The sequence below is a fragment of the Pelophylax lessonae genome (assembly GCF_965119305.1).
Source record: "Pelophylax lessonae genome assembly, chromosome: 7".
Classification (NCBI taxonomy): domain Eukaryota; kingdom Metazoa; phylum Chordata; class Amphibia; order Anura; family Ranidae; genus Pelophylax; species Pelophylax lessonae.
In genome coordinates, this window is record NC_138774.1 from 169,793,140 (window position 1) to 169,809,237 (window position 16,098).

Below are 16,098 nucleotides of genomic sequence, written 5' to 3' on the forward strand. Positions count from 1 at the left end.
TTGTTTTAACACCATTTTCTTTGAGCTGGTTTAACATACCTCTCAATATATTCAGGATTGTCCATAAAAGCCAATGAAGTAATGCCAAATTTCCATTTTCTATTAGGTTGAAGCCGCTTATTTCAAAGCATGTTGCTCACAGGATACATCTTGGTGTCCGTTCTTTGCCACATTGGTATATTTCACATCTAAAATTGGGTAACACTTAATATTTGCGTTTTTTTTTTATCTTTTTTTTTTTTATATACAGTATATAAAGATTTAGAGTTGTACAGATGGATGTGTAATTTATTACTGGTGTTATTTTTTAATGATGGTGGAACCTGAAAACAATAAAAAAAACTTGCTTCCAGCCCCTTGTCTGTTTTTAAATCATTTTGATAAGCTGTTAGACGGCTGATCATGCTTCTTTTAGACCTGGGATGTTAGTAGGAGGTCCTCAGTGAAAGTGATCCCATTTGTTATCCTCCAGAGAGCAGACTACCATTCATTCATTATGTGGTTTTAGTTCTAAAGTGGATTAGGCCCACCTGCTTTTTCGTCTCATGTCCATATGTACAATGGATTATTTTACAACCGTAAGTAGAGCATATGTTGTCTATGTAAAGAGGAGACAGTCTCTTCCTGTATTTAACTGAATGAGAAAACAGCGTTATTGTGTATTTTATCACTGCTTTTACATTAGTAAAAATATGAATTAAGGGCTCCTCAAGGTACAGTTATTGTTTGCTAATGCTGCAAAAATGACTTTCACCGAATATACTTTTAAAACTGAACTTCAGATATGTTTTTTGCATTTACATGGGTCCAGGGTATGTGCCATACCTGGCGATCTCTGTGGAAGCAGAGAATCACTGTAGCAGCCGCTGCTACTACAGTGATCCTTGCTGTCTTCTGCAAGACATTGCAATGATTTGCAATAACTGAGAACATGCAAGGTATTTTCTGACAGTGCCCAATCTATGCAAGTGACCCCAAAACGGTTACTATTCAGTAGAGCAACCACTCGACATGGGATGCAGAAGACAGTGAGTATAATTTTTAGTACTACAGTGATTCCTCATTTCAATAGGGGACAGCCAGGTAAGGCATATGTGTAGGTACAATTAGTCCAAGCTGGACAAATCTAACCATGCAATTATTGAAATTCAGCTTTTAGAAAAATAAAAATACGTATATATGTAAACTTATGTGCAGCTACATTCCTACCCACATAGTAATGCTGTACCACCTGTTTCTATGGTCAAATAATCTCTTGAATGGTTTTCATCACAAAAAGCTGTATGCAAATGTTAATTTTAGTTTATACCATACAATCACTTTATAACTTTAGACTGTCATTTCGGGATGTAAAAAACCCTAACAAGTAGAACCCTAGGTTCACACTTCTGCGTTTTTGTGCAGGGCGCATTTATCTGGGCACAGCAGCCCATTCAAATGAATAAGCTGCTGTGCCTCCATTTCTGCAAAAAAAGTGCATGCACCTTTTCAAAAAACACAGCCCAAGGGAAATCAATAGACCATGCGATTTCCCTGCTGTTCCTGCACCCACAAGCGTGCAGAGATGTGGGGGGGGGGGGTTGGGAGGAGGAGGGCATTCAGAATGAATAGCAGCCCCACGCATCTCTTTAAGAGCAGCACAATTTGGCTGTGGGTGGTTGCGGGGGCGGAAACAGATGCCATTCCGCAGCCACACGCATAGATGTTAACCTAGCCTTAAGAGCCGATGGCATACATGCATTATCTTTTATTTGGATTCTATTTGACTTACTTTCACACTAAGGAACAAAGTCCAAGTCCGATCCAGTGTCTCCCTGATATCATCTGAGTGAGAAATAGAGACCATAATTGCTGACCTGAAAAATGCTTGTTACCTCACTGTCATGTAGATAAACTTGCTTCAGTACTGTCTTGTTAATGTGGCACAAGAATGCAGCCAATGAAATCAGAACTCCTGACCCTCTAGTTCTGGGTCTGGTTCACAAAGTATTCAACCATTGATCAACACCCAGGCAACTAAGGTTTTTAGAAAGTTTCAATTGATTTTTTTATATTACTTAGTGTGGAAAGTTTATCATAATAGTTCCCATATTACAGCAAACATATTGTAGCTAACAAAGGGCAGAACACTTGGCTAAGTGGTTAACACTTCTATTTTGCAGTTGGTTCAAATCCCAGCCAGAACACTGCGTGGAGTTTTCATGTTTTCCCTGTGCTTGTGTAGCTTTCCTCCCACATTAAAAAAAAAAATGTGGTGGTAGGTTAATTGGCTCCTGTCTAAATTGCCCCAAGTCATAGGTGTGTACAGCCTGTTGCATTACGGTGTGCACCCTAAACCAAAGCTTAAACACACATGCTTGTATATGATGCTGTACAAACTGTTGGCGCTATATAAACCCTGTATAATATATATTTTTATTTTTTTTTTTTTTTCCACCTTGGCATGCCACAGATGCAGTTACACCCCCTGTTGCTTTTAGCAGGTGTAGCACCCACTGACAGTGACCAATTCAAGTGAATGGTGTTGCTCTGCAAGCTCCCTGAATTGCATGCATTGGAGTTCAAGGGGTTAAAGCATACAGTGTGGAGGCAATACACCGCCTCTCAAATGTGAACAAGCCCCTACATATTCCTGCACCGCAATAATTAAGGGCAGTTCAAACAAAATGGTCATGCCTTTTGCTGGACCACGAATAAACAGCAGGTACACATCACCGATCACAAAGTTGTCTCTCTTTTTTTTTTCCCCCACACTTCATCTCCGAATATGAAGGTCCAATTTTTTTGAAAGCCACACAGAACAGGCTTGCTTTATGTACACTTTTCTCTGTCCTGTGTTAAAAAAAAAAAAAAAAAAGGTGTTCTTTCCTCTTTGGGTGCCAGAAGTATCAGCAAAGTGATCTCTGTCACAGTGTGCAGTGACTCAGTGTGCTTGCTACTTGAAACTGCACAGTATGAGCTGAACACGCAGCTTACACCAAGCATGGGGCACAGGAACTGGGGGTGACTCTTTGCTATGATACAGATGGCACCTTGGCATTGTAATTGGAGAGAGGGACCTAAAACTGTGATAGGAGGCAGGCATTGTGACAGGAGGGGGGTTCATGGGCAGTGTGACAGAAGGGCAGGTACATGGGCAGTGTGACGGGAGGGGGCAGGATAACAAGAGGGGGGGGCAGTGTAACATAAGGACAGACAGTGTGATAGGAAGACACAAGGAGTGGACATACTATTCTCTCTCATGTACAGGGCACTGTGTCTTATGCTTGCACTGGCCCTCACTCTCGATCATAACACACAGTGATAAAGAATGCTCATAATTCGCCCCTCACCCCGCTCCGGCTCCTCAGGTAGGTTTACTGTGGCTGACTTTGCGTTTGGTCTCTTGCAGGACCTGTTCCGGGTCGGCTGTGCAAAAACAACATGCTTATCGGCCGATCATGGAGCTTCCAGCGCTGATATCCCACAATTCTCCACTGACACCTCAACACTGTGCACAGGGATCTGACAGGTTGCTGGCCAGGCTCTGAAGGGGAAGGGGGCACGGCTGGACCAAGTGGACTGCCAGACTCCTTCAGTGGCTCCTTCCTCAGCAAAACTAAGTTCTCTGTAAAGTTATCCAGGGCAGGGGTGTCCTCAATGTCTACGGGGCAACTCTTCTCCTCCCCCTGCAGGATCCTGGCTGCTCCTGTCCAGTGTCTGAGTGTCTATTGGCCGAGATGCTGGAACAGAATTTAAGCAGCTCCGCAAGAATAAAGCCACGATGCCCTGGTTCATTAGGGTGTGCCTGGGCAAACCCCGTGCGCACGCCTATGCCCTAAGTATGAGGGTATGTGTATGGATGTGAGTCAGAGACCTTAAGATTGTAAGCTTCTTGAGGGGCAGGGACTTGTATGAATGTACAGCAGGGTAGGCAACTTAAAGAGGTGCAGATCTACCTGAACAACATGGGAGTAGTCAAAGATCACCAGGGTATGGCTAAGTACGTCAAAGCTGCAGGTACACTGCACTCCCATGTGAAAGCAGCCCTATACTATTATGCCCAGTTTGTTGCTTCATGCTGACCGGAAAACTCTTCTTTCCTTCTGCTGGCACCATGCTAGAGAATTCTAGCCGGAATAAAAGGTGGAGTGCAGTTGGTATCACTCCGTATGGGACAGGAGCCAGAGCTACAGAGGAGGCATTGGCTTACACGGCTCTGGCCCCCCTCTACAGCTTCAACTTTTACAAGTAGTCCTTCTGACTGTCAATCCACCAGTCATCTAGCCACAATCCTACAGGTTCCTGACCCCCTGATGTACAGCATGTAAGGGGCTGTATAAATGCTAATACATTTTTAGTTGGGCACAGGAAATATGCAAAGCTCTGTAGTCATTTCATAAAATAGGTCATGAATATTGTTTGCCAAGTTAATTATTATTCTGCCCTTGCTAAGAATACCAGCTTTGCACAACATTTGTGTAAAAGCTTGCTATACCTCCACTGCAGCCCAAAGTGTTCCAAGAGAATAAAGCAGATGGAGATGAAGAAGAAGTTCAATTTCAAGACCTAATTAGCTGTGCCGCATGACAAGCTGCCAAATTAGTATCTGAACTGTCACTTATAAATCCGATTTACTCACCTCTGGGATCTAATGCCCAAACCACTAAATTAGAAATTAAAGTTGTATTGATTACAAGCAACAAAGACACTGATACGTCACAAGTTTAGAACTGCATTATCAATTATATCTAAATCCCTAGGACACTAGCACATTAACATCCCTTTCACACAGACACACATTCCCCTACACATTCTAGGATTCGTTTGTCTTAAAGTTAATTAAAAACTACCTATATGTGGGGTTATTACACTTATGGGACTGTAAATAAATAAAAATCCAAATAAAAGGTTGTATATGTCATTAGTGAATGTTCACCCATAAGTCCTGTTGGCCCATCGGTGATACTGGGCAGGGATCATGTGATCCCTAAAGGCTATGTTTACCTTTTAGTTGCATGTTATGAATGCAGCATCCCCCTGATCCCCCCATTGTCACAGCGAGCGAGGGATTCTCTCCACTACACCCACTGTCACAATTTAACCACTTGCCGACCGCCGCAAGTAAATTTACTGCGGCAGTCAGCCACTCCTGGGCAAAGCGACGTAGTGGGAAAAAGACGTCAATTTCGTTTTGGGCACAGCGTCGCACGATCGAGCAATTGTCCGTTAAAGTCACGCAGTGCCGAATCGCAAAATAGGGCCTGGTCCCGGTTGCACTGATGGTGGCCCTGGAGTCCTTTGTGTCCCGGGTGGAGGTGGCTTTCAGGTGACGGGCTGGCAAAAAAGCCCCCCCGCCGCCTTCCCTGCCTTATCTGTCTCATCAGATCCTGGCTGCCACAGATGATGGTCACCCCGCTGGGTCTGCAAACACACGCCCAGAATCCTCTGATAGTGAGGGTGATTCCTCCACGTCTGCAACCGTGCATGAAAAGGCGGAAGCACTGATTGAATCTGTGTGTGAGACCCTGAAATGAAGCACGCAGCTGTGATTGAGGCGCAGGTTTCCTTTGGCACTCACAAGCCATCCAGAGCGGCAAAGGGGTTTCCTTTCCCCACCTATTTTGAAAGAATTGTCCCTAAAGAGTGGAGACAATTAAAGCGTTCCCGTGGGGTCCTAAAGTGCTTTACTGGGCATTACCCCTAATGAGGAGTCCCTTCCTAAGAAGTGGACTGTTCCACCAGTGGTGGACCCTCTGGTTTCCACATTGAATAAGGCAACCATGATTCCGGTTGAAGAGTCCCCGGCCTTTAAGGATCCAGCTGACAGAAAGGTGGAGGCTTTGGCCCACAATCTGTACACTCTGGCTGGTTCTACAATGAGGCCGGTATTCACCATTGCCCTGATGTCGCAAACTCTGACCGAGTGGGCTAAGCTCTTACGCCATGACCTGGAGGGAGAACAGCTACCCCCTGGCTTTGCCAAGCTGGCGTACCAGCCAGTCCAGGGGCTGCAGTTTATCTGTGATGCCTCTTTGGATGTGGCTCCCCTAGTGGCTCGTGTCTGTTTTTTGCAGTGGTCCTTCGGCGTGTCTTTTGGCTCATATGCTAGTCTGCCGACCAGACTTCTAAAAAGGCCTTGACTGATCTTCCTTTTCAAGGAGAACGCCTGTTTGGAGCTACCCTGGATGACCTCATTAAAGTTCTCACAGGGGGGAAGAGTACTTTCTTCCGCAGGCTACTAAGGCCAAGGAACTCCGTCGTAAACTTGGGCCTTCCTTCTCGGCTCATAAGAAGTTTTTTCATCCCTCATGGTCAACTGACAAGGGCTCAAAGCCTTTTAGGGCCTCCTCTGGAGAATCGAAACTAACCTGGTCTGGCAAGCCGAGAGAATCTCGTCTGGTGCAAGACAAGTGGATCCACAAAGTCATTCGGTCTGGCTACATATACAGGTGTCAAACTGGTGGCTCCCCAGCTGTTGCGGAACTACAAATCCCATGAGGCATTGCAAGACTGACAGTTACAATCATGACTCCCACAGGCAGAGACCTGATGGGACTTGTAGTTTCGCAACAGCTGGAGGGCCGCCAGTTTGACACCCTAATTCTTTCTTTCAACTTGCACCTGTCTCCAGTCCGCTTGCAGGACCTGTTTGGGGTGGTACAAGACCTGTTACTTCAAGGGGTGATTGTCCCGGTTCCGACTCCAGAATGTTTTCAGGGGCTTTACTCAAACCTGTTCACAGTTCCCAGGAAGGAAGTCAGTGCGTCAAATCCTGGACCTCAGGGGGCTAAACTGCTTTGTGCGGGTGCAAAAGTTCAGAATGGCATCCATTCGAATGGTGGTGGCATCCCTGCGTCAGGAGGATTTCCTCGCCTCTATACCTTCACATTCCAATATGTGCCAGTCACCAGCGTTTTCTCCACTTTTCTCTGGGAGAGGAGCATTATCAGTTTGTGGTGTTACCTTTTGGTCTCGCCTCTGCTCCTCGGGTCTTCATAACAGTGTTAGCCTCGGTGCTAGCCTTGTTACGCCAATGGGGGATCGCAGTACTGGGCTACTTAGACAATCTCCTTTTGCGAGCGGAGTCTCCCTCTGCTCTGGTGGAAAACCTGGAGATTACAATGCAAACTCTGCGGGAGTTTGGCTGGATTCGGAGTCTGCTCTGGTTCCGTCCATGAAGCTGGACTATCTGGGCCTTACTCTGGACTCTGCCTTAGCCAGAGTGCTCCTTCCTCTGGACAAACTCCAGAAATTGCAGGCTGCATTTAGTCTCCTGCTGTCCAGCAGCTGGTCATCCCTTCGGACTTGCATGTGGGTGCTGGGTCTGATAGTGGCTACCTTCGAGGCGGTTCTGTTTGCACAGTTCCATACGAGGTCCCTGCAAAGGGAGATTCTGGCCAAATGGGACAAGACTCCGCAGTCTCTGGACAATCCGATCCGACTGAGTCGGCGAATGAAAGCGTCTCTGATATGGTGGCATCCTTCTCTGGCCCTTCGGCTGGGCAAATCGTCCTCCTCTTGTATTGGACAGTGGTCACCATGAATGCCAGCCTGTCCGGCTGGGGAGGCCTCCAAGGCAAGCATTCTGCTCAGGGAATCTGTACGCTGGAAGAGTCCAGACTACCGATCAATGCCTTGGAACTCCAAGCTATCAGACTGTGTCTGGACCATTGGACGGATCGTCTTCAGGGTTTTCCAGTGCGCATTCATTTGGACAATGCCAGGGCTTATGTCAATCACCAAGGGGGCACTAGAAGTGTCCATGCGGCTCTGGAGGTAGCCAGAAAATCTAAAGTGAGCAGAATGGTTTGTTCTAGCCCTCTACGCCGTACACTTTCCTGGGATGGAAAATATGCAGGCAAATTACCTCAGTCGACAGGCGTTGGATCTAGGGGATTGGTCCCTTCATCCGGAGGTGTTTCATCAACTGTGTCTCTGGTGGGGCACCCCTGAGGAGGATCTGTTGGCATCTTGGCTCAACAGAAAAGTGCAGAGGTTTGTGGCTCTGGCAGACGCCACAGACATGCTGGTGGCCCCGTGGGGTCAGTATCATCTGCTTGACGCCTTCTCTCCTCTCAAGCTCCTGTTAATACTTCTACGCAGGATCAAGGCAGACGGGATTCCGGTTATCTTGGTTTCTCTGGACTAGCCTTGCTGGGCTAGGTACGCCAATCTGGTGCAGCTGGTCGCCAACGTTCTCTGGAAGTTTCCTTTCAGGGAGGATCTGCTGTCCCAAGGACCGATCTTCCATCCGGCTTTACAGTCGCTTACTTTGATGGCTTAGCTGTTGCACGCCAGGTGCTGAGGGATAGGGGGGATTCCTACCTTGTTAAAAGCTAGGAAATCTACTTCTAGGAAGATCTACCATCGTACGTGGAAGACGTACATTGCGTTGTGTGAGTCTCTTGGGATTCATCCTTCTTGGTGGCTTGGATCTTGACCTTCTTCCTTCAACGGGGGGTTGAATAGAAATTGGCCTGGAGTACCATCAAGGGCAAGGTGTTGGCTATGGTGGTCTTCTTCCAACGACCTTTGGCCACACACTTTCTGGTGCATACCTTTCATCGGGGTGTCCGACATTGGTTCCTCCAGTGCGGGTTCCGTTGCCGCCTTGGGATCTCAATCTGGTGCTTTTGGACCTCCAGAAGCCTCCCTTTGAGAATCACCGGGAGATTGCCCTGCTTACACTGTCCCAGAAGGTGGCCTTTTTGGTGGCTCTCACCTCTGCGCACAAGGTGTCAGAACTGGCAGCGTTAGCCTGTCGTTCACCTTACCTGGTGATTCACAGGGATAAGGTGGTTCTTCACCACTGTTTGTCGTTCCTTCCAAAGGTTGTCTCTGTTTTTCATTTAAATGAAGACATTGTGTTGCCTTCCCTGTGTCCCAGGCCTAAACATCTGAAAGAAATTGCCTTGCATACCTTGGATGTGTTCCGGGCAAATAGGATGTACCTGGCAGCTATGGAGTCTTTCAGGAAGTAGAACACTGTGTATTTGTGCTCACGGATGGACATTTTAAAGAGTTGTCCGCTTCCTCTGCGACCATTTCTGGATGGATCTGACAGATGGTAATTCAGGCATATTCCATCAGGGGTCAGGTTCCTCCTTTCCCTGTCAAGGCACACTCTACTAAGGCGCTTAGTGCCTCCCGGGCTTCCCGTCATCAGGCGTTCGTGACGCAGGTTTGCAAGGTGGCCACCTGGTCGTTGCACACTTTCATAAAGTTCTATAAAGTGGATGTGTTGCCATCTGTGAATGCTTCTTTTGGCCACAAGGTTTTGCAGGCTGTTGTTTAAGAGGACCTGATCTTCTTTGAGGGTCTATTGTTTTTTTTTTCAGGTGGGCTCCAGTTGGTTTGGTTGAGCTCCTGTTTACCTGGTTGGCTATAGTTTAGCCTTTGGAATTTCTTTTTCGCTGTTCCCACCCCTCATGTTTTACACTGCTTTGGGATGTCCCAGTGGTAAAAATATCAGGAGCTGTGTCCGTCAATGAACGAAAGACCACATCAGATTTTTGACTTACTGTAAAATCCATTTCTCTGATGTTTATTGACGGACAAAGCACCCACCCCTCTGTGGAGTTGTAATTCTCTTGACACTGCTTGTAACTAAACTGAGTGACTATAGCAGAGAGAGGGAGTATTCCCCCTGGGACTGCCCATGGGCATAGCCAGACTTTTTTTGTACCTAGTGTCCTACTCCTGTAGGGGGCAGTATAACCTAGTGGTTAAGAATATCAGGAGCTGTGTCTGTCAGTGAACATCAGAGAAATGTATTTCTCAAAAATCCCATTTCTCTATCGTTCATTGACGGACGCAGTCTCTGATCTTCATATCAGTAGGTTATACTGCCCCCTACAGGAGTAAGACACTAGGCAGAAAAAAGTTCTGGCTACGCCTATGGGCAGTCCCAGGGGGTATACCCCAGGTGAGGTCCTGTTTCCTCTGTCCTGTCATGCACCCCCCACCTGCCTGTCTCCCTCCCCCCCTCACTACTGGGGCTATGGGACGTTTGTAACCACTCCCGGGGCTGGGACCGAGCTTCAGGCCAAAGGTGGGGGTGGAGGGGTGCACCGCCGGCGACGGATGAACGATTGTGTGGCGGGTGGGTTTACCTGTCACTCCCAGGGCCCTCTTTCCTGTCGATCCCATCCAGGAGGCTGGGGGATCTCCTTGAGGGCCTGCAGTAGCTCCACAGGCTGCAATTTTCTTGTAGCCCATGTGCTCTGCAAGATTCGGTGGCCATTTTGCGGTGGATTGCTATTGAGAATCACTGTTCTGGGAGTTCCTAGGAGCATTTTTTCTGGTGGTGGAGCCTCTCCCTATACTCTAGTGCTGACACTCAGATCTTTCTCTGAGGATCGAGATCACAACAGACGGGTGCTGTGCAGACGTTCTGGGCCTTCCTGGTTCATCTTTGGTAAAGGGTGGTGAGTCTGGGGGGTCTCTCTCTCTCTGCTGGGGTCTCAGTGTGCTCTGCCTGACCTCTTAGGTGTGCTGTAGCGCGGTGGGATGTTCTTGGGGAAAAAAAACTGCAGACTGCGATTCAGTTATTAGCTCCAAAAAACAATAAGGTGAAACCACCCTTCTCCTGCGCTTGGTATCCAAGCCCCTCGACCACACACCTCACGGGACTGACAACTGGCTTCTCAAATGGCTAAGGTCTTGCTGCCCTTATCGGACTGGGGTCGTCCACCGGTACTAAAAGCAAAAAGAACAAAGAAAGGGCGCACCGACCTAGCGCATTATCCTCAATAACAGGATTTATTTAAGTAACATTAAAAATGGCTACTCAGACGTAGATAAAAATAAAGCGTGTCAAGCTGGATTGCTCAAATGTCCGTGTTTAGTCCATATGATCGTCCATGACCGATGAGATGACTGACGCGTTTCGAGGCCTAGCCTCTTCCTCAGAGCCACCAGGTGAGTAGCCATTTTTAATGTTACTTAAATAAAGCCTTTTATTGAGGATAATGCGCTAGGTCGGTGCGCCCTTTCTTTGTTCTTTTTTGCGATTCAGTTATTTGCTGTCCAGCAAATGGTCATCCCTTCGGACCTGTATGAGAGTTCTAGGATTGATGGTGTTGTCCTTCGAGGCGGTCCCCTTCACTCATTTCCACATGAGAAGGTGACCAGGGAGTCCCTGATCTGGTGGCTTTGGTCCCCGATGCTCAAACAAGGGAAATCCTTCATTCCTATATATTGGATAATTGTCACCACGGATGCCAGTCTGCCTGGGAGGGGAGGGGTTCTTGGTAGGTTTTCTGCTCAAGGAGTCTGGTCCCTGGAAGAATCCAGGTTACCGATAAATGTACTGCAGCTGAGAGCGATCAGGCTTTGCCTAGTCCATTGGACCAACTACCTTCAGGGTTGTCCAGTGCCTATTCAATCGGATAATGCCACGGCCGTGGCTTATGTCAATCACCAAGGGGCACCAAAAGTGTCCTTGCGGCCTTGGAAGTGGCCAGCATCCTCCTCCAGGAGTGGAAAATTGGCAGGCGGATTTCCTGTCGACAGACCTTGGATCAAGGGGAATGGTCTCTCCATCTGGAGGTGTTCCAACAGTTGTGCCTTCTTTGGGGCACTCCAGATGTAGATCTGTTGGCATCTCGGTTCAACAGAAAAGTGCAAAGATTTGTGGCCTGCTCCTGGGATGCTCTGGCAGATGCCATGGATGCGCTGGTGGCCCTGTGAAGTCAGTATCAGCTGATCAGCAGCTCTCATGTAAGGAGCCATTCCCCAGCTAGTCTTATGGTCAAGATCATATTTTCTTCTTAAGTTGATCTTCCACCTCAGAGAGGACATAGTCCTACCATCTTTGTGCCCTGCTAAAATGCACCCAAAGAAAATTGTTCTCCATTGCCTGGACATAGTCTGAGCCATAAAAATCCACCTCAAAACAACAGTTTCAATCCTTATTTGTAACTAGGACCTCTTAAGGGACATCCTGCTTCCAAGTCCACAATTGCTTGATTGATAAGACATCTGATCACTAGAGCTGACACTCTGAAGGACAAATCTCTTCTCCCGCTTTTACACGCCCTCTCGACCAAGTTGGTTGGTGTTTCCTTGGCTTTCAGTCATCAGGTGGCTGTAGCCCAGATTTGTAGGGCACCTGGTCCCCAGTTCATACCTTTTTGAAAGTTGTACCAAGTGGATGTCTACTTCTCTCCTCTGTAGATCTTGCTTTTGGCTGCAAGGTTCTTGCAGCAACACTCTGAAGGTTGGCCCGTTGATCGTTGTTGTTGGGCCTTTGGCACAGTTCTGTTTGTCTAGTTGTTTCTCACCCTTCTCATTCATTGCTTGAAGACATCACAGAGTCTATGAATACTCAGTCTATGTCCTGTACTGCAGTGGCGGCTGGTGAAGTTTTAAGATGGGGGGGCGCAAGACCCCGCCCTTCTATTTTGGCCCCTCCCATTTCTCAGAAGCCACACCCCTTATAGACCCCACCCATTTTGTCCCCTGTATTTTGCTTGCGTGAACCAATTCTCCCAATATATCACATATTAAGGGCTCCATCAGTACTAGTATATCCCATAATAGGGAGCAGGGGCCCTATTATGGGATACACTGACAGAGTGGCACAAACCCCACAGTACAGGCCCCTTGTACAAACCCCACAGTACAGACCCCCTAGCACAGACCACACAGTACATGCCCCCTTTCAATGTAGTGACCAGCGTACATGCCCCCTTTCAATGTAGTGACCAGCGTACATGCCCCCTTTCAATGCAGTGACCAGCGTACATGCCCCCTTTCAATGCAGTGACCAGCGTACATGCCCCCTTTCAATGTAGTGACCAGCGTACATGCCCCCTTTCAATGCAGTGACCAGCGTACAGGCCCCCTTTCAATGCAGTGACCAGCGTACAGGCCCCCTTTCAATGCAGTGACCAGCGTACATGCCCCCTTTCAATGTAGTGACCAGCGTACATGCCCCCTTTCAATGTAGTGACCAGCGTACAGGCCCCCTTTCAATGCAGTGACCAGCGTACATGCCCCCTTTCAATGCAGTGACCAGCGTACATGCCCCCTTTCAATGCAGTGACCAGCGTACATGCCCCCTTTCAATGCAGTGACCAGCGTACATGCCCCCTTTCAATGCAGTGACCAGCGTACATGCCCCCTTTCAATGTAGTGACCAGCGTACATGCCCCCTTTCAATGTAGTGACCAGCGTACAGGCCCCCTTTCAATGCAGTGACCAGCGTACATGCCCCCTTTCAATGTAGTGACCAGCGTACATGCCCCCTTTCAATGTAGTGACCAGCGTACATGCCCCCTTTCAATGCAGTGACCAGCGTACATGCCCCCTTTCAATGTAGTGACCAGCGTACATGCCCCCTTTCAATGTAGTGACCAGCGTACATGTCCCCTTTCAATGCAGTGACCAGCGTACATGCCCCCTTTCAATGCAGTGACCAGCGTACATGCCCCCTTTCAATACAGTGACCAGCGTACATGCCCCCTTTCAATGCAGTGACCAGCGTACATGCCCCCTTTCAATGCAGTGACCAGCGTACATGCCCCCTTTCAATGCAGTGACCAGCGTACATGCCCCCTTCAATGCAGTGACCAGCGTACATGCCCCCTTTCAATACAGTGACCAGCGTACATGCCCCCTTTCAATGTAGTGACCAGCGTACATGCCCCCTTTCAATGTAGTGACCAGCGTACATGCCCCCTTTCAATGCAGTGACCAGCATACATGCCCCCTTTCAATGTAGTGACCAGCGTACATGCCCCCTTTCAATGTAGTGACCAGCGTACATGCCCCCTTTCAATGTAGTGACCAGCGTACATGCCCCCTTTCAATGTAGTGACCAGCGTACATGCCCCCTGCAGAGGTATGGCAGTGGGAGAGATGGGATCAGGCAAAGGGATGGCGGTGGGAGGGATGGTCATGGGATGAGGCAGAGCAGAGGGGGATGGCGGTGGAAAGGCTGGATGGATGGATGGATGGTCATGGCCCATGATGACCATCCATCCAGCCTTTCCACCGCCATCCCCCTCTGCTCTGCCTCATCCCATGACTCATGGGATGAGGCAGAGCATAGGGGGATGGCGGTGGAAAAGCTGGATGGATGGTCATGGAGGACTGACAGGACAGGAGGACCACGAGGACTCACCGGTGGTGATGTCTTCTTCCAGCAGATGACCTCCGGTGGTCTGGTCTCCTCTCCGGTGCCGCCGTCACTCCCGTCCGGTGTCCACCCGAGTCCGACTCCATCGCCCGCGGTCCGGTCCACTGCTGCGAGTGACGTCAGCGGGGTCAGCGTTGGATGTCCTGGATGCTGTGATTGGTCCAGGCTGGAGGCTGGACCAATCACAGCCAGGAATCCACGAAGTGGGGGTTTCCAAGGAATCTGCCTTGCGCCCAGGTTACGCCCCCCACGCCCCCCAGAAGGCAGCCAATCGGCGCCTCTTCTGGGTGGTAACCCCACCCCCCCATCCCCTCCACATCGGCTGGCGGCGGCGGCGGCGAACGCAATTTTTTTTTTTTCAAACTTTATTGCTCGTTTTGCAATCTTTTTTTTTTTTTTTATCTTTTTTTTTTTCTTCCTTTTTTCAGGGGGGGCGGCGCCCTGGCGCCCCCTATGCACCGGCCGCCACTGCTGTACTGTATGATTAAGATAAGAGGAATTTTTCGATTTACCTGTAAATTCCATTTCATAGATTACAGTACAGGATACAGCCCACTCTCCCTTCTAACCATTGGTTACTCTGAATTGCTCCCTACAAAACTGAGAACTCGTGAAGTGGCGTATGGTTATAGGGGAGATGCCCAGGGGGCGTGTCCTCATAAGTTTGCCAGTGTCCAGTCATCTTAAGGTATGAGCCTATAAGACTTGATCAATAAATACTCAGTCTGTGTTTTGTGCTGTACTCCAAGATATGGAATGTACAGCTAAGTCAAAATTCTGCCTTTTCTGTGGCAGTGTGATTAATCAGAGGAGGTTTATGGAGCCTAGAGATCCGCTTTAATGTGCATTTAATATGGGCTGCCAATGCTTTGCAAATAATCTAAAACTGGACCGAACAGTGCACCATAGCATATGGTGTGTATTGTGTGATGGACTGCAGTGCAGGTCCATTGGCATCTGCTATACTGTGCTTTTCTACATTGTAAATGAAGCCTCAATTATTGCAAAGAATAGGTGCAAAGTCAACTCATACTATTTCCTCTCCTCTGTGTTTATGGTATTTACTGCAAAATAACTTTTAAATATATCTGTTTTGGCTTCAGCTATTAACATTTTTAAGCTGATTGGAAAAATTACAAAGTATTTTCCCCGTGAACCTAATCTTTTGTAACTTTTAATCAGTGGTCTTCTTTATTCGCATACACCAAACCCTGAACATTTGCACATGACATTTAAGAAACAAAGAAATTGTCCATACGCAAAACGACTGGGAGCTTTAACGACTGAAGAGGCTTCTTCATCTGCCATATAAAGCTTTGTTAGCTCAGCAGGAACTCAGAATATAAATAACTCCAAAAAAGAATAGGGAGGACCGGCAGGGTCTCTGACACATATTGTCATGGTGTTTGCTTTCAGATGTATTTGGAAGGCTAATTAAGTAAAAGTTAGCACCTGCCACTGGCAGTGAAATTAATAACCCATCACTAATAAAGACCCTCCGACCCTCTTGGGGCACCAAACCAGCCAATTGTTTCACTGACTGGTCCTGTCTGATTAAATGTAATTCAATTTGGCCAAAAGCAGGAGGAACAAGGAGATAAAGGGAGCAGGCCAAAGATCACAAGTTGCCTACAAAGAGTAATGGGGGCCATTTAATCACAGAGATGATGGGTAAAGATTTCAACTAAATGTATTATGCTGAAGAGTGATCGTTCCCATACATTTCATTCATTAGTATGATTTGCATCAATAAGAGCAAGTGCCTTTAGCTCCATCATGAAAATGTTGCAAGTACATCACTGTCATTATGCAGAAACTATTGATTATACCACCCTGGAAAGGGTGGAGGTGTTTACATATTTCCCACTGGGAAAGTCTTACATTGTGTTAAAATAAATACCAAGTGAGCCTTCGATCTAGTTTCTTTTGTTTCAGCAACAAAATTGATCTCTTTGTTCAACAGGAAGCCTTGA